The sequence below is a fragment of the Schistocerca americana genome, chromosome X (genome assembly GCF_021461395.2).
Source record: "Schistocerca americana isolate TAMUIC-IGC-003095 chromosome X, iqSchAmer2.1, whole genome shotgun sequence".
Lineage (NCBI taxonomy): Eukaryota > Metazoa > Arthropoda > Insecta > Orthoptera > Acrididae > Schistocerca > Schistocerca americana.
In genome coordinates this window covers 354,186,531-354,203,021 of record NC_060130.1, presented here as the reverse complement: position 1 = coordinate 354,203,021, position 16,491 = coordinate 354,186,531, and the positions used below count along the sequence as shown (strand labels likewise).

The 16,491-nt window shown below is 41.9% G+C and overlaps 1 protein-coding gene across 3 annotated transcripts in view; it reads right to left on the bottom strand.

Moving 5' to 3' along the window:
• The window catches only part of LOC124554729, a 284,948-nt gene that overhangs the window by 172,180 nt on the left and 96,277 nt on the right, over positions 1-16,491 (bottom strand). The window lies entirely within an intron of this gene.

Genomic DNA, 16,491 nt, shown 5'->3' with positions numbered 1-16,491 from the left:
TCAATAGAATTTTGTGCCTGCACAACCTTTTTAGTAAAATCATGATGTTATGCCAAATACATACTGGTATTTGGTAACTTCCAGAATTAAACCTTGGGAAAGAAATTTACTAATCTGAAAAGTGCTGGACAACGTGCACTGACTCGATAGGGATCTATACCCACAAATTCGTATTTTTTCACTCAATGCTCAACTAACTCTCATAATTAACTGTGAGTATTGTTATAACGAACACTGACTGATAGTTGATTTAAGTTCTATGTATCAACAATTTTTATGAAACACCATGCAGGGAAGTTGTTCCAGTTCCTCAATCAATGAAATGTCAAACATACAGCGATGTATACTTAACTTTCTGTACTTACATCTGAGTTATGTACCTTCCAGTTATCTTCAATGGGAGTGGAAAGGATTGCTATTTTTGTAAAGGCATCTACACACACAATCAACGAGAGCTTGCTCTGGTTTATTTAAAAACAAAGACGATGTGACTTACCATACGAAAGCGCTGGCAGGTCGATAGAAACACAAACAAACACATACATACACACAAAATTCTAGCTTTGGAGGGAAGGAGAGGGAAAGACGAAAGGATGTGGGTTTTAAGGGAGAGGGTAAAGAGTCATTCCAATCTCGGGAGCGGAAAGACTTACCTTAGGGGGAAAAAAGGACAGGTATACACTCGCACACACACTCATATCCATCCGCACATACACAGACACAAGCAGACATTTGTAAAGGCAAAGAGTTTGGGCAGAGATGTCAGTCGAGGCGGAAGTACAGAGGCAAAGATGTTGTTGAAAGACAGGTGAGGTATGAGCGGCGGAGGTTGAGGCCTGGCGGATAACGAGAAGAGAGGATATACTGAAGGGCAAGTTTCCATCTCCGGAGTTCTGACAGGTTGGTGTTAGTGGGAAGTATCCAGATAACCCAGACGGTGTAACACTGTGCCAAGATGTGCTGGCCGTGCACCAAGGCATGTTTAGCCACAGGGTGATCCTCATTACCAACAAACACTGTCTGCCTGTGTCCATTCATGCGAATGGACAGTTTGTTGCTGGTCATTCCCACATAGAAAGCTTCACAGTGTAGGCAGGTCAGTTGGTAAATCACGTGGGTGCTTGCACACGTGACTCTGCCTTTGATCGTGTACACCTTCCGGGTTACAGGACTGGAGTAGGTGGTGGTGGGAGGGTACATTGGACAGGTTTTACACCGAGGGCGGTTACAAGGGTAGGAGCCAGAGGGTAAGGAAGGTGGTTTGGGGATTTCATAGGGATGAACTAAGAGGTTACGAAGGTTAGGTGGACGGCGGAAAGACACTCTTGGTGGAGTGGGGAGGATTTCATGAAGGATGGATCTCATTTCAGGGCAGGATTTGAGGAAGTCGTATCCCTGCTGGAGAGCCACATTCAGAGTCTGATCCAGTCCCGGAAAGTATCCTGTCACAAGTGGGGCACTTTTGTGGTTCTTCTGTGGGAGGTTCTGGGTTTGAGGGGACGAGGAAGTGGCTCTGGTTATTTGCTTCTGTACCAGGTCAGGAGGGTAGTTGCGGGATGTGAAAGCTGTTTTCAGGTTGTTGGTGTAATGGTTTAGGGATTCCGGACTGGAGCAGATTCGTTTGCCACGAAGACCTAGGCTGTAGGGAAGGGACCGTTTGATGTGGAATGGGTGGCAGCTGTCATAATGGAGGTACTGTTGCTTGTTGGTGGGTTTGATGTGGACGGACGTGTGAAGCTGGCCATTGGACAGATGGAGGTCAACGTCAAGGAAAGTGGCATGGGATTTGGAGTAGGACCAGGCGAATCTGATGGAACCAAAGGAGTTGAGTTTGGAGAGGAAATTCTGGAGTTCTTCTTCACTGTGAGTCCAGATCATGAAGATGTCATCAATAAATCTGTACCAAACTTTGGGTTGGCAGGCCTGGGTAACCAAGAAGGCTTCCTCTAAGCGACCCATGAATAGGTTGGCGTACGAGGGGGCCATCCTGGTACCCATGGCTGTTCCCTTTAATTGTTGGTATGTCTGGCCTTCAAAAGTGAAGAAGTTGTGGGTCAGGATGAAGCTGGCTAAGGTAATGAGGAAAGAAGTTTTAGGTAGGGTGGCAGGTGATCGGCGTGAAAGGAAGTGCTCCATCGCAGCGAGGCCCTGGACGCGTGGAATATTTGTGTATAAGGAAGTGGCATCAATGGTTACAAGGATGGTTTCCGAGGATAATAGATTGGGTAAGGATTCCAGGCATTCAAGAAAGTGGTTGGTGTCTTTGATGAAGGATGGGAGACTGCATGTAATGGGTTGAAGGTGTTGATCTACGTAGGCAGAGATATGTTCTGTGGGGGCTTGGTAACCAGCTACAATGGGGCGGCCGGGATGATTGGGTTTGTGAATTTTACAAAGAAGGTAGAAGGTAGGGGTGCGGGGTGTCGGTGGGGTCAGGAGGTTGATGGAGTCAGGTGAAAGGTTTTGTAGGGGGCCTAAGGTTCTGAGGATTCCTTGAAGCTCCGCCTGGGCCTCACGAATGGGATTACCTTGGCAAACTTTGTATGTGGTGTTGTCTGAAAGCTGACACAGTCCCTCAGCCACATACTCCCGACGATCAAGTACCACGGTCGTGGAACCCTTATCCGCCGGAAGAATGACGATGGATCGGTCAGCCTTCAGATCACGGATAGCTTGGGCTTCAGCAGTGGTGATGTTGGGAGTAGGATTAAGGTTTTTTAAGAAGGATTGAGAAGCAAGGCTGGAAGTCAGAAATTCCTGGAAGGTTTGGAGAGGGTGATTTTGAGGAAGAGGAGGTGGGTCCCGCTGTGACGGAGGACGGAACTGTTCCAGGCAGGGTTCAATTTGGATAGTGTCTTGGGGAGTTGGATCATTAGGAGTAGGATTAGGATCATTTTTCTTCGTGGCAAAGTGATATTTCCAGCAGAGAGTACGAGTGTAGGACAGCAAATCTTTGACGAGGGCTGTTTGGTTGAAACTGGGAGTGGGGCTGAAGGTGAGGCCTTTGGATAAGACAGAGGTTTCGGATTGGGAGAGAGGTTTGGAGGAAAGGTTAACTACTGAATTGGGGTGTTGTGGTTCCAGATTGCGTTGATTGGAATTTTGAGGTTTTGGAGGGAGTGGAGCTGGAAGTGGGAGATTGAGTAGATGGGAGAGACTGGGTTTGTGTGCAATGAGAGGAGGTTGAGGTTTGCTGGAAAGGTTGTGAAGGGTGAGTGAGTTGCCTTTCCGGAGGTGGGAAACCAGGAGATTGGATAATTTTTTGTGGTGGAGGGTGGCATGCTGTTCTAACTTGCGGTTGGCCTGTAGGAGGATGCTTTGAACAGCCGGTGTGGATGCGGGAGAGGAAAGATTGAGGACTTTTATTAAGGATAGGAGTTGAAGGGTGTGTTCATTGGCTGAGTTGATGTGTAGGTGAAGGATTAGATGGGTGAGGGCAATGGATTGTTCAGTTTGGAACTGGTATAGGGACTGGTGGAAAGAAGGGTTGCAGCCAGAGATGGGAACCTTAAGTGTGAGGCCTTTGGGGGTAATGCCAAATGTCAGACAAGCCACTTTCTCAGCCTGAGAAGAACCACAAAAGTGCCCCACTTGTGACAGGATACTTTCTGGGACTGCATCAGACTCTGAATGTGGCTCTCCAGCAGGGATACGACTTCCTCAAATCCTGCCCTGAAATGAGATCCATCCTTCATGAAATCCTCCCCACTCCACCAAGAGTGTCTTTCCGCCGTCCACCTAACCTTCGTAATCTCTTAGTTCATCCCTATGAAATCCCCAAACCACCTTCCTTACCCTCTGGCTCCTACCCTTGTAACCGCCCCCAGTGTAAAACCTGTCCAATGCACCCTCCCACCACCACCTACTCCAGTCCTGTAACCCAGAAGGTGTACACGATCAAAGGCAGAGCCACGTGTGCAAGCACCCACGTTATTTACCAACTGACCTGCCTACACTGTGAAGCTTTCTATGTGGGAATGACCAGCAACAAACTGTCCATTCGCATGAATGGACACAGGCAGACAGTGTTTGTTGGTAATGAGGATCACCCTGTGGCTAAACATGCCTTGGTGCACGGCCAGCACATCTTGGCACAGTGTTACACCGTCTGGGTTATCTGGATACTTCCCACTAACACCAACCTGTCAGAACTCCGGAGATGGGAACTTGCCCTTCAGTATATCCTCTCTTCTCGTTATCCGCCAGGCCTCAACCTCCGCCGCTCATACCTCACCTGTCTTTCAACAACATCTTTGCCTCTGTACTTCCGCCTCGACTGACATCTCTGCCCAAACTCTTTGCCTTTACAAATGTCTGCTTGTGTCTGTGTATGTGCGGATGGATATGTGTGTGTGTGTGCGCGCGAGTGTATACCTGTTCTTTTTTCCCCCCTAAGGTAAGTCTTTCCGCTCCCGGGACTGGAATGACTCCTTACCCTCTCCCTTAAAACCCACATCCTTTCGTCTTTCCCTCTCCTTCCCTCTTTCCTGACGAAGCAACCATTGGTTGCGAAAGCTAGAATTTTGTGTGTATGTATGTGTTTGTTTGTGTTTCTATTGACCTGCCAGCGCTTTCGTATGGTAAGTCACATCATCTTTGTTTTTAAATATATTTTTCCCGCGTGGAATGTTTCCCTCTAGTGTATATTTGCACTGTCTTTAGTATGGATAGTGACTTTATCGTTGTGTTCAAATGCAAGCTGCATTGGCGACCTTTCTCTCACAGTTCCAGGTAGTGCCAGCTTCCGTCATGCAGTTTGAGGCTGTTTCCAATTGACATCACTGTCGGGACCAGATGTGGGAATCCAAGGGATGTCCAGCACATCCCATGTGTCTACCAGGCAGTCCATGCTGAGACTAATGTCTCACTGTAGTCGAGTGGGGGGTCGTTCCAAGGTGTGGCAAGCAGCAAAAAGGCTTCTCTGGGCACCAATCAAATAGCTCCCCAGTTCATGAGTTGAACAGGTTTCAGGAGCTATCTGTGTCTGATAAAGACCCTGATCCAAACACAATCACCTGCCTTGTTTCAGAGGGAACACCTTGGCCTGCAGGATCTGAGTAGTCACAGAGAGTGAGATTGCTGATAATTGGAAGCTCCAACATTAAACGCATAATGGGGCCCCTTAGGGATATGGCTGCCTAGGAGGGAAGAAAGTCATCCCACATGTGGAAAGGTACTTCCATACGCCATGAACAGCACAGGCTGAGCCAACTGCAGGTGGTGGCTAAGAAATGAATGTGGACGAAACGTCAAATTGGTGTCACACAGTGAGCAGGAAACCTATAAAATGACACTCATTCACATTCCACTCACACTGACCAATACAATCACTCTTGTCTCACAGGTCTTTATAAAACAGAGAAGGGTGAAAGGTGCCATTCCTGGTATTAAAACAGAAGTAAAATCACAGAAGATCTAAAAGAAAGACACAGGGAAATGTTATTGGCTGACCACTTACAAAAAACATGGGTGAGCCAGTCACCCTGTTAACACATTTAAGTTCATCCTAAAACTTTTGGAAACAAGTTGGATACTCATAAAACCTTAAAATTCTAACGACATTGATTTCAATGTCACTTAAAGTATAGAGGGCAGATCTGCTGGAAAATCTGCGGTTGTCCTCAGAGGGTCCACCACACCCAGGAAGTCAAACTTTTTTATGAATAGATCCCAATCTCCTAATGGAGACCCGTACACTGTTGCTGATGTCAACACTACAATATGAACTACAGCTAGATAATGTAGTGTTGATATTAGCAACAGTGTACAGGTCCCCATTAGGAGATTGGGAGCTATTCATAAAAAAGTTTCACTCCCTATTATGCCATCAGACAAAAAGAATAAGTTATTGATCTGTGGTCATTTCAATGTAAACTTTCTAAGAAATTCTGATAGGAAAAGTGAACTGGAAGTGTTATTAATGACATATAACTTAGAATCAATGATCAACTTCCCTACATGTATAGATCAAGACAGTAGCACTCAGATAATGTATTTATGCAGCAACCGGATGTAAAACTAACACATGCTTTCCCTATGATAAATGGATTATCAGACCATGATGAACAACTGACTAACTTACTAAACCTAGCAGGGTGTACAGTTTAGAAACCATTCAGTAAAAGTGTAAGACTGGTCAATCCAGTATCTATAGAGCACTTCAAAGAAAGTTTAACAAATATTAATTGGGGAGATGTATATAATGAGCCAAATGCTGATGATAAATGCAAAATATTTCTTGATAAATTTATATCCCTTTTTTGAACACTGCTGCCCCAAAAAATTACTACATGTAACACCAAACAGTTTTCAAAGAAACCTTAGATTCCTACATGTATTAAAGTGTCTTCAGAAAGAAAAAGAAAATTGTATGAGACAGCAAGAGTTAGTAAAGACCCAGAAGTAACTTTACACAATAAAAATTATTGTAACACACTGAGAAAAGTTGTCTGAAAATCAAAAAATATGTATATTAGAGATGAAATTAACAGCTCAAGCAATAAAATCAAATCAATATGGAGTGTTGTTAGAAGAGAGACAGGAAAAGTAACCACTGGGGTAGGTAGTATTACTATTAAAGAGAATGAGACCACCTTAACCAACAGTACACAAGTAGCTAATGGATTTAACAACCATTTCTTAAGTGTAGGTGAAAAAATTGGTGAGAATAGTTCAAAAGAAATTGCCAAGCAGTACATGGAAGAGTCATTTTGAGAAATCCTTGTCAGATTAATTTTCATCTAACAACCTTCTGTGAAATATGGAAAATCATTAAATCTTTGAAAAATAAATGTTCTGTTGGAGTAGATGACATCTCTAACAAGATATTAAAACAATGTGGAGCAGTTACAGCTGGTTTTATGAGTCACATCTGTAATGCATCACTACCTCAAGGTATTTTCCCAGACAGGTTAAAATATGCCATTGTCAAGCCTCTCTACAAAAAAGGGGACACCACAGATGTCAATAATTACCAGCCAGTGTCCTTGTTTACAGCATTTTCAAAAATTGCTGAGAAAGTGATGTACTCACGAGTAGTTAGCCATCTCAACAGTAATGGAATACTTTGTAAATCACTGTTTGGCTTTCAAAAATGCTGTTCTACTGAATCAGCAATATACAGTTTCACTGCCCACATAATAGAGCCTTTAAATAGTAAAATGTCACCAATAGGAATTTTCTGGGACTTATGCAAAGCATTTGACTGTGTGAACCATGACATGATGTTACAGAAATTACAATTCTGCAGTATAAATAGAACAGCACATAGAGTGGTTTAAGTCATATCTACAGAATAGGAAGCAAAAAGTTTCTTTATAAGCTTTAAGTGGTTTAAGGAAGTTTCCCACTTCATCTAACTGGGGTGAAATTACAGTAGGTGTTCTACATGGTTAGATCATGGGTCCCCTTCTGTTCTTGACATATGTGAATTGTCTCCTCCTTATCTGCAACAAGAAGCTAAACTGACACAGTTTGCTGATGATACAAGCTTCATTATTAATCCAGTAAAAGAAACTCCAATAGAAAATGGTGCAAATAATGTCTTTGGAAAAATTATTGATTGATTTTCTGCAAATGGGCTTGCTCTGAACTTCAAAAAAAACACAGTACATCCAAATTTCTACTGCAATGAGTACAGTTTCGACAATAAATATAACACATCAACAAAAGTCAGTAACCAGGGTAGAGCATACTAAGTTTTTGGGTGTACATATAGATGAGAATCTTAATTGGAAAATTAACAATATTATGAAAAGGGAATTTACTACTCACCATATAGCAGAGATGCTGAGTCACAGATAGGCACAACCAAAAGACTCTCTCAATTTTCAGCTGCGACCACCAGCACCAGTGCATGATGGGAGTGGTGACTGGGTGGGGGTAAGGAGGCGGCTAGGATGGGGAGGGGGAGGGATAGTATGTTGGGGATGGTGGAGAGTGAGGTGCTGCAGGTTAGACAGAGGGCACGGGGCAGGGGGCAGGTGGGGAGGGGGGAAGTAGCGGAAAAGGGGAGAAATAAAAAGACTGAGTGTGGTGGTGGAATGATGGCTGCGTAGTGCTCGAATGGGAACATGGAAGGGGCTGGATGGGTGAGGACAGCGACGAACATAGGTTGAGGTCAGGAGGTTTATTTTGTTGTGCCTACCTGCGACTCAGCATCTCTGTTACATGGTGAGTAGCAACTTTTCTTCTCATAATATTGTTGCATTCCACCCTGGATTTTCCACTGTTTTAATTGGAAAATACATATTTTGGATCCCTAAAGTGACTAGGTTTAGCAACTTTTGCAATCAGTATAATTACTAATTTAACTCACCGCTTAGGCAAAAAGTATTCACTGCTCAAAAGAAAGTGGTTAGAGTAACATGTGGGGCTCATAGTAGTACATCTTGTAGACATCTGTTAAAAAGGTTAAGAATTCTTACAATAGCCTCACAGTACATTTACTCAGTAATGAAATTTATTCTCAACAACATGGACCAGTTTAAACACAACAGTGACATTCATGATTTTAATACCAGAAGAAAGAAAGACTTACATTATCCTCTACTTAACCTATCTTTGATGCAGAAAGGGGTAAAATATGCTGCTGTAAAACTTTTCGATAAAGATGAAATAAAATGTCTGACAGACAGCAGTAATAGCTTCAAAAATAAATTGAAATTTTATTTCCTTGACAACCAAATAAGAGGCAAAACACAATTAATACCTTCACTACAAGATAGTAATGGTAATGTTATCGATGACAGTGCCACAAAAGCAGAGTTGCTAAACATGGTCTTCTGAAGTTCCTTCACCAAACAGGATGAAGAAACTGTTACAGAATTCAAATCAAGAACAGCTGCCAACATGAGTAACTTAGAAACAGACATACATGGTGCACAGAATCAGCTTAAATCACTTAATAAAGGCAAGCCTTCAGGTCCAGATAGTATAAAAATCAGGTTCCTTTCAGTATATACCGATACAATAGCCCCACCTGTACTTAGCAATCATATATAACCACTCGCTCAGAGAGAGATCTGTACATAAGACTGGAAAGTTGCACAGACCACACAAATATTCAAAAAAGGAAATAGGAACAATCCACTGAACTACACACCTGTATCATTTACATCAATTTGATAAGCTTTTGGAACATATACTATGCTTGAACACTATGAAATCCCTTGAAGAAAACAATTCACTGTCAAATAAGTCAGCACAGATCCAGAAAATTTTGTTCTTGTGGAATACAACTAGCTCTTTATTCACACGCAGTAATGATTGCTACTGACAGAGGATCTCAAACTATTTGCATATTTCTAGACTTCCAGAAGGCCTTCGATACCATTCCTCACAAGCAACTTCTAATCAAATTGCTTCCCTACAGAGTATTGTCTCAGTTGTGCGACTGGATTCATGATTTCCTGTCAGCAAGGTCACAGTTCGAAGTAATGGGCAGAAAGTCATCGAGTAAAATAGAAGTGATATCTGGTGTTCCCCAAGGAAGTTATACGTCCTTTGCTGTTCCTCATCTACATAAAGGATTTAGGAGACAATCTGAGCACCTATCTTTGAGCATTTTCAGATAATGCTATCATTTACCATCTCATAAAGCCATCAGATGATCAAAACCAGTTTTAAAATAAATTAGACAAGGTATTTGTATGGTGTGAAAAGTGGCAACTGACTCTACATAATAAGAAGAGTGAAGTCAACCACGTGAGTACTAAAGGGAATCAAGTAAATTTTGGTTCCATGATAAATCACACAAATCTATAGGCTGTGAATTCAACTAAGTATTATTTAAGTCTTTCTTGTCACATTTCTTATAAAGAGGTTTAACAAGGGTATATTTTAAGCTGTCTGGGAAAGTTCCCTGTACCAGTGACTTATTACTTATATCACTACGGACATTACATGTAAAGTTAGAACAACTTTTCAGATGTCTGTTTGAAATTCCATCCACACCATATGAGTCTTCATTTTTTTATAATTTTATTAATTCCAGTGAAGGTTGTTGTGATACTTCTAACTCTTTAAAGTTTTGTGGAACAACACTTTTATATCCTCTTGCTTCTACAACTTAACCATTTAATCTTGTTTTTGCTGCAACATTTAGAATGTGATTATTGAAAGTACCCACAACTTGTGAATTATCAGTCATGCCACTGTCATTAGTTTAACTGTAACAGTATCCTGCAAACTGACTGCCTGCCCTGTCTCCCACTTTACAATATCTCCATATAATTTTAATCTTGCTATCTATATTAATAATAGTCAGGATATACAAACTTCTTGACACTTTAATGACCTTCCTTAAAATATTACAGTAATTTTTACTGTGTGCAGTAATGTTGAATCTAACCTTATTCCAGCCTTCATATAAATTTCCCTCTTCCTCTTACACAAGACTTTTATTTCTTTAGTTAGATTTGGGTTACTTGTTATTTTGATGGATTTTCTAGATAAGTTTTTAGGAAAGCAACTTTCAAATACTGATGTTACTATGGAATAAACTGAATCGAACATCACCATCTCTCTCTCTCTCTCTCTCTCTCTCTCTCTCTCTCTCTCTACAATTTGGTACATACTAATTGTTGCAGTCTGAGCAATGTCTATTAAAAATGTTATCAATTGCCCTACTAGCCTACTGCACACAAGTTGGAATATTAACTATTAAAATTAGATTGAAACACTAAATAATGACTCCAGTTCATTATTTCTGTTCATATATTTTTAGAAATTTACACTGAAATCTTCACAAACTACTAACTTCTTGTCCGACAGGTAGCTCAATAATGCATCTACATTTCTCGTAAAAGTTGAAAGTTTTCTACAGGGAATCTGCAGACTCTTACATTCAGAAGATAAGTATTCTGCATTAACAACTCACAAGCACATGCTTCTGACATACACATTAACTGTTTGTTTGAATATTGTTGACTTTGTGCCCAACTTAACCATATGCTGCAACTCCCCCTTTTTCCAAGTTAGCTCTAGACGAAAAAGATGTTACTCTATAATCGCTGACATTAAACTTCTCCACACTGTGCATTTACGGTGCAGAGAAAGGCACAGAATATCTATCACTTTAGAAATTTCCGTATCTCCTAGGCATGCAAGAAGCTCATCTATGTTGTTTTCAACCCCCAAATGTTCTGAAGAGTCAAATTATTTTTATTTTTCTGGAAACTGTTACATATACGAGGGCAGTTCAATAAGTAATGCAACACATTTTTTTTTCTCGGCCAATTTTGGTTGAAAAAACTGGAAATTTCTTGTGGAATATTTTCAAACATTCCCGCTTCGTCTCGTATAGTTTCATTGACTTCCGACAGGTGGCAGCGCTGTACGGAGCTGTTAAAATGGCGTCTGTAACGGATCAGAGTTGCAAACAACGGGCAGTGATCGAGTTTCTTTTGGCGGAAAACCAGGGCATCTCAGATATTCATAGGCGCTTGCAGAATGTCTACGGTGATCTGGCAGCGGACAAAAGCACGGTGAGTCGTTGGGCAAAGCGTGTGTCATCATCGCCGCAAGGTCAAGCAAGACTGTCTGATCTCCCGCGTGCGGGCTGGCCGTGCACAGCTGTGACTCCTGCAATGGCGGAGCGTGCGAACACACTCGTTCGAGATGATCGACGGATCACCATCAAACAACTCAGTGCTCAACTTGACATCTCTGTTGGTAGTGCTGTCACAATTGTTCACCAGTTGGGATATTCAAAGGTTTGTTCCCGCTGGGTCCCTCGTTGTCTAACCGAACACCATAAAGAGCAAAGGAGAACCATCTGTGCGGAACTGCTTGCTCGTCATGTGGCTGAGGGTGACAATTTCTTGTCAAAGATTGTTACAGGCGATGAAACATGGGTTCATCACTTCGAACCTGAAACAAAACGGCAATCAATGGAGTGGCGCCACACCCACTCCCCTACCAAGAAAAAGTTTAAAGCCATACCCTCAGCCGGTAACGTCATGGTTACAGTCTTCTGGGACGCTGAAGGGGTTATTCTGTTCGATGTCCTTCCCCATGGTCAAACGATCAACTCTGAAGTGTATTGTGCTACTCTTCAGAAATTGAAGAAACGACTTCAGCGTGTTCGTAGGCACAAAAATCTGAACGAACTTCTCCTTCTTCATGACAACGCAAGACCTCACACAAGTCTTCGCACCTGAGAGGAGCTCACAAAACTTCAGTGGACTGTTCTTCCTCATGCACCCTACAGCCCCGATCTCGCACCGTCGGATTTCCATATGTTTGGCCAAATGAAGGACGCAATCCGTGGGAGGCACTGCGCGGATGATGAAGAAGTTATTGATGCAGTACGACGTTGGCTCCGACATCGACCAGTGGAATGGTACCGTGCAGGCATACAGGCCCTCATTTCAAGGTGGCGTAAGGCCGTAGCATTGAATGGAGATTACGTTGAAAAATAGTGTTGTGTAGCTAAAAGATTGGGGAATAACCTGGAGTATTTCAATGCTGAATAAAACAACCCCTGTTTCAGATAAAAATGTGTTGCATTACTTATTGAACTGCCCTCGTATTATGGGTCTGTTCTGTTCTAATTTCTTTCAAGGCTGTCTGTGTATAACTTGATTCTAACCTAAAAAATGTGCCCCTCTGACTCCAGTAATCAAACGGATTTTGTCTTGTGTGCTTATGGCCTACATTACGCTTCCTGCAATATGCTCAGCTAATCCGTCCTCCTCCTTCCTACTGATACGCAGGCCATGATTTGTGTATCCTCATTTCCTAACTGCAGCAACAGGCACAGCACAGATGTGAGATTGTTTCAGTCAAAAGATATCCACTTAGCTCTTTCTTTACACGACTAACTGCTGTATTAACCCAAGGCTGGTCATGGTGCAGTAAAACCTCCAAAAGCACCATACAAGTGCATGCTGCTCCTATTTCCTCTAACTCACATTTACTACTATACCCTTAAATTGTTAGCCAAGCTGTTTCCTCCTCCTCCTCCTATGGCTGCGTACTGCTCCTACTACTATATGTAACTGATGCTCTTCATCAAAACCTCTGCACAAGGCCCCTATATTCTATCACCTGGCTAACACTGACAATAGGTTTTACAATACTTGTGACCTGGTATTCTACACATAGATTTTCCTGGAGCATTTGGCCTACACCCCTTCCAACACTGCTACCTAGCAGTGGAACTCTCTTCTTTCTGCAGTGTAGTGTCTGAGACACTGCACTGACAATCATCAGCTGCATTCAATTAAGAAAGAACTGACTAAATGTGTTGTAAAATATTTCAGAACAAATGAAGATTTATGTCAGACCAAGATTCTAACCAAGATTTCCCATTTGTTGTGAGCAGTTGCCTTAACCACTTCGACTATCCAAGACCGCTTCCAGGAGCAGCCCAAATTTCCATTTGTCCTGGTGTCTATTATAACATGTGCTCGCACTGTATTACCATGATTTCCACATAGGGAAAGGTACTGTTTTCTATGGCACAAAATACTGCAGTGTAGTATATAGTGTGAACACATGGGAGAGTACAAACCAGGAAATAATGGAGATTTGGAAGTATGCTCGGATAGCCAGAGCGGTTAAGACGGCCGCACGCAATAAGCGGGAAATCTGAGTTCAAGTCCTGGTCCAACACAAATTCTCATTTGTTCTGAAATATTCTACAGCTGATGCAGAACTATAATCACAATTTGCGAGTTAATTTTTTTCTTTGTACTTGACTTTTCTACTGACCTAGCCTTTAAGTTGTACCAATGTATCAGCTGCCCTCTGTTTTGTTCAAAAACTGGTTGAGGCTCCTCTCCTATTTCAGGTAATAAGTCATACTGATTGCTAACCATAATCGGAAATGTGACTTCTGAGGATCTCCTGTTTGCTTATTACTTTGTGCATTTTCCCAGCTCCCATTATCTTTCCTCTTCAACATATCTAATGCAAAATATGCTATTGCTAATTCTGTGTGAAAGGCACAACTCTTCCTTCCCTGTTTCATGATTCACTTGTTTCAACTACATAATCTACAACTCCATGGGAGAGCCTCATCTGACACTTTACTGGTTTCTGCACTACAATCACCCAGGGAAACATCAACCCACAGTCCTGACACGCATCTCCCATACTAACCAACCTACTGCAACATCAGCATTTGTCACATGTGACTTTTACAGTAAACTAAACAGTCAACACACTTAAAAACGCGAGAATATAATCACCACACTGATGTTTGTAAGTTTTAGGTATCATGAAATGAATGAAAACTAAAATGCACAATATTTTTAACAACAATCTTAAACAGAGACTACCAGGAAATTATGACTAGCATTGTAATGTATCCAAACAACACATAACGAGTAGATGGCAGGTGGACATTAATGCTAGAATTTAAACACACCACAGATATTCACTAAACATAGATTTAAATCACGAAAGACATAGCTCAGGTTATTCTGGGTTCTCGTGACACTCTGTCAATGACCAAACAAACACATGACCATTAGTGCTGCCCTTCTTTGTGTATTTTCAATATCTGCTGACTGTCTTATTCTGTATGGAGGTCACACACACTTGAGAAATATTCTAGGATGGGCTCCGTGAATGTTTTATAAGTTATCCCCTTTACACAGTGACTACATTTTCCTAGTATCCTATCACTGAAACCACCATACACATACAGGAATGCTGTGAGGGCTAGAAGTGACGATTTCGAACAAGCACTTATTTCAGCCTTTTTGGACACTAAGCTATCTGGCAGGGGAGGCATACAGAACAACACAACTGCTGTACGATGGCTAATATTATGTTCCATGGGATTCATGTTGGGTGGTCTGGATGGCCAAATCATTTGCTCAAAGTGTCGAGAATGTTCTTCAAACCAACTGTGAACAAGTGTGGCCCAGTGACATTGCACATTGTCATCCATAAAAGTTCCATCATTGTTTGGGAACATGGAGTCCATGAATGGCTGCAAATGGTTCCCAAGTAACCGAACGTAACCATTTCCAGTCAATGATCTGTTCAGTTGGATCAGAGGAGCTTGTCCATTCCACATAAATGCAGCTTACACCCATATGATGCCACCGCCAGCTTGCATAGTGCCATGTTAACAACTTGGGTCCACGGCTTCGTAGGGTCTGTGCCACATTCAAACCCTACCATCAGGTCTTCCCAACTGAAATCGGATCTCAACCAACTACGCCGTGGTTTTCCAGCCATCTAGAGTTCAACCAATATCGTCATGAGCCCAGGAGAGGCACTGCATGCAATGACATGCTGTTAGCAAAGGCACTTGCATCGGTTGTTTGTTGCCATAGCCCATTTACGCCAAATTTTGACACATTGTCCTAAAAGATATGTTGGTTGTATGTTCAATGTTGATTTCAGTGGTTATTTCACACAGTGTTACTTGTTTGTTAGAAGTGATAACTCTGTGCAAATGCTGCTGATCTCGGCTGTTAAGTGTAGGCCATCAGCCACTGTGCTGTCCACGATGACAGGTAATGCCTGAAATTTGGTATTCTCAGAAAACTCTTGACACTGTGGATCTTAGAATATTGAATTCCATAATGATTTCTGATGTGGAATGTCCCATGCATCTAGCTACAATTATCATTCAGCATTCAAAGTCTGTTAATTGCTATCATGGGGCCATAATCACGTCACAAAATATTTTCAAATGACCGGCCAGATTACAAATGACAGTTCCACCAATGCACTGCCCTTTTATACTTGTATACTATCACCATCTGTATGTGCATATCGCTATCCCATGGCTTTTGTTACCTAATCTAATTGCTCTGTTTCTCCTGACTTATCATGTTTTTTTTCTCTTTTGTTAGAATATCAGCACATAAATCTACAAGTGGCAGCTGTAATATATACAGGAGATGTGAATTAAAAACTGATGAAATATTACTGCGAAGTGAGTAGACCTACGAATTCCTATTCAACAGAAATATCTGCTATTCTGGTACAATAATATTTAAAATAAACAGGGAAATACTTTATAACATTCGTAACTGTCTGAAAACATTCTCTGTATTATTTTTTGAACCACTGTTAAAACTGATGAAAGCATCTACAGTGTGGATGGTCTACATTTGAAGAGGGCATCCATACCTCCTCTTCTTTCTCATTTTCAATAACCACATTTTTGACATCTTGTCAGACAATACAGCAGAGAACGTAGTTTTGTTTCACACACTGCAAGTAATCCACTGAACTAGCGATGTGGAAACAGCAACAGGATAAAGGTTCCTGGTGAGAAGCGAGATGCTTGCGTGACCAGTGAACGTGTGCCGGTAGCAAGCCTGCATTGTAAATGCACAGGGCTCCCAGCAAGCAGTGAGCTATGAGCAGTGAGATGTGGTATGCCAGCAGCGAACTGCAAGGTGACAGCAGTGAGGCTGCACCATAAACGTACCCTTAAGAACAATATTCTTGAGACAGCTTCACAGAAAAGTTTGTTCTTAGGGAATGAATATGAATCAAATTGCATATTTAAGCTCATTT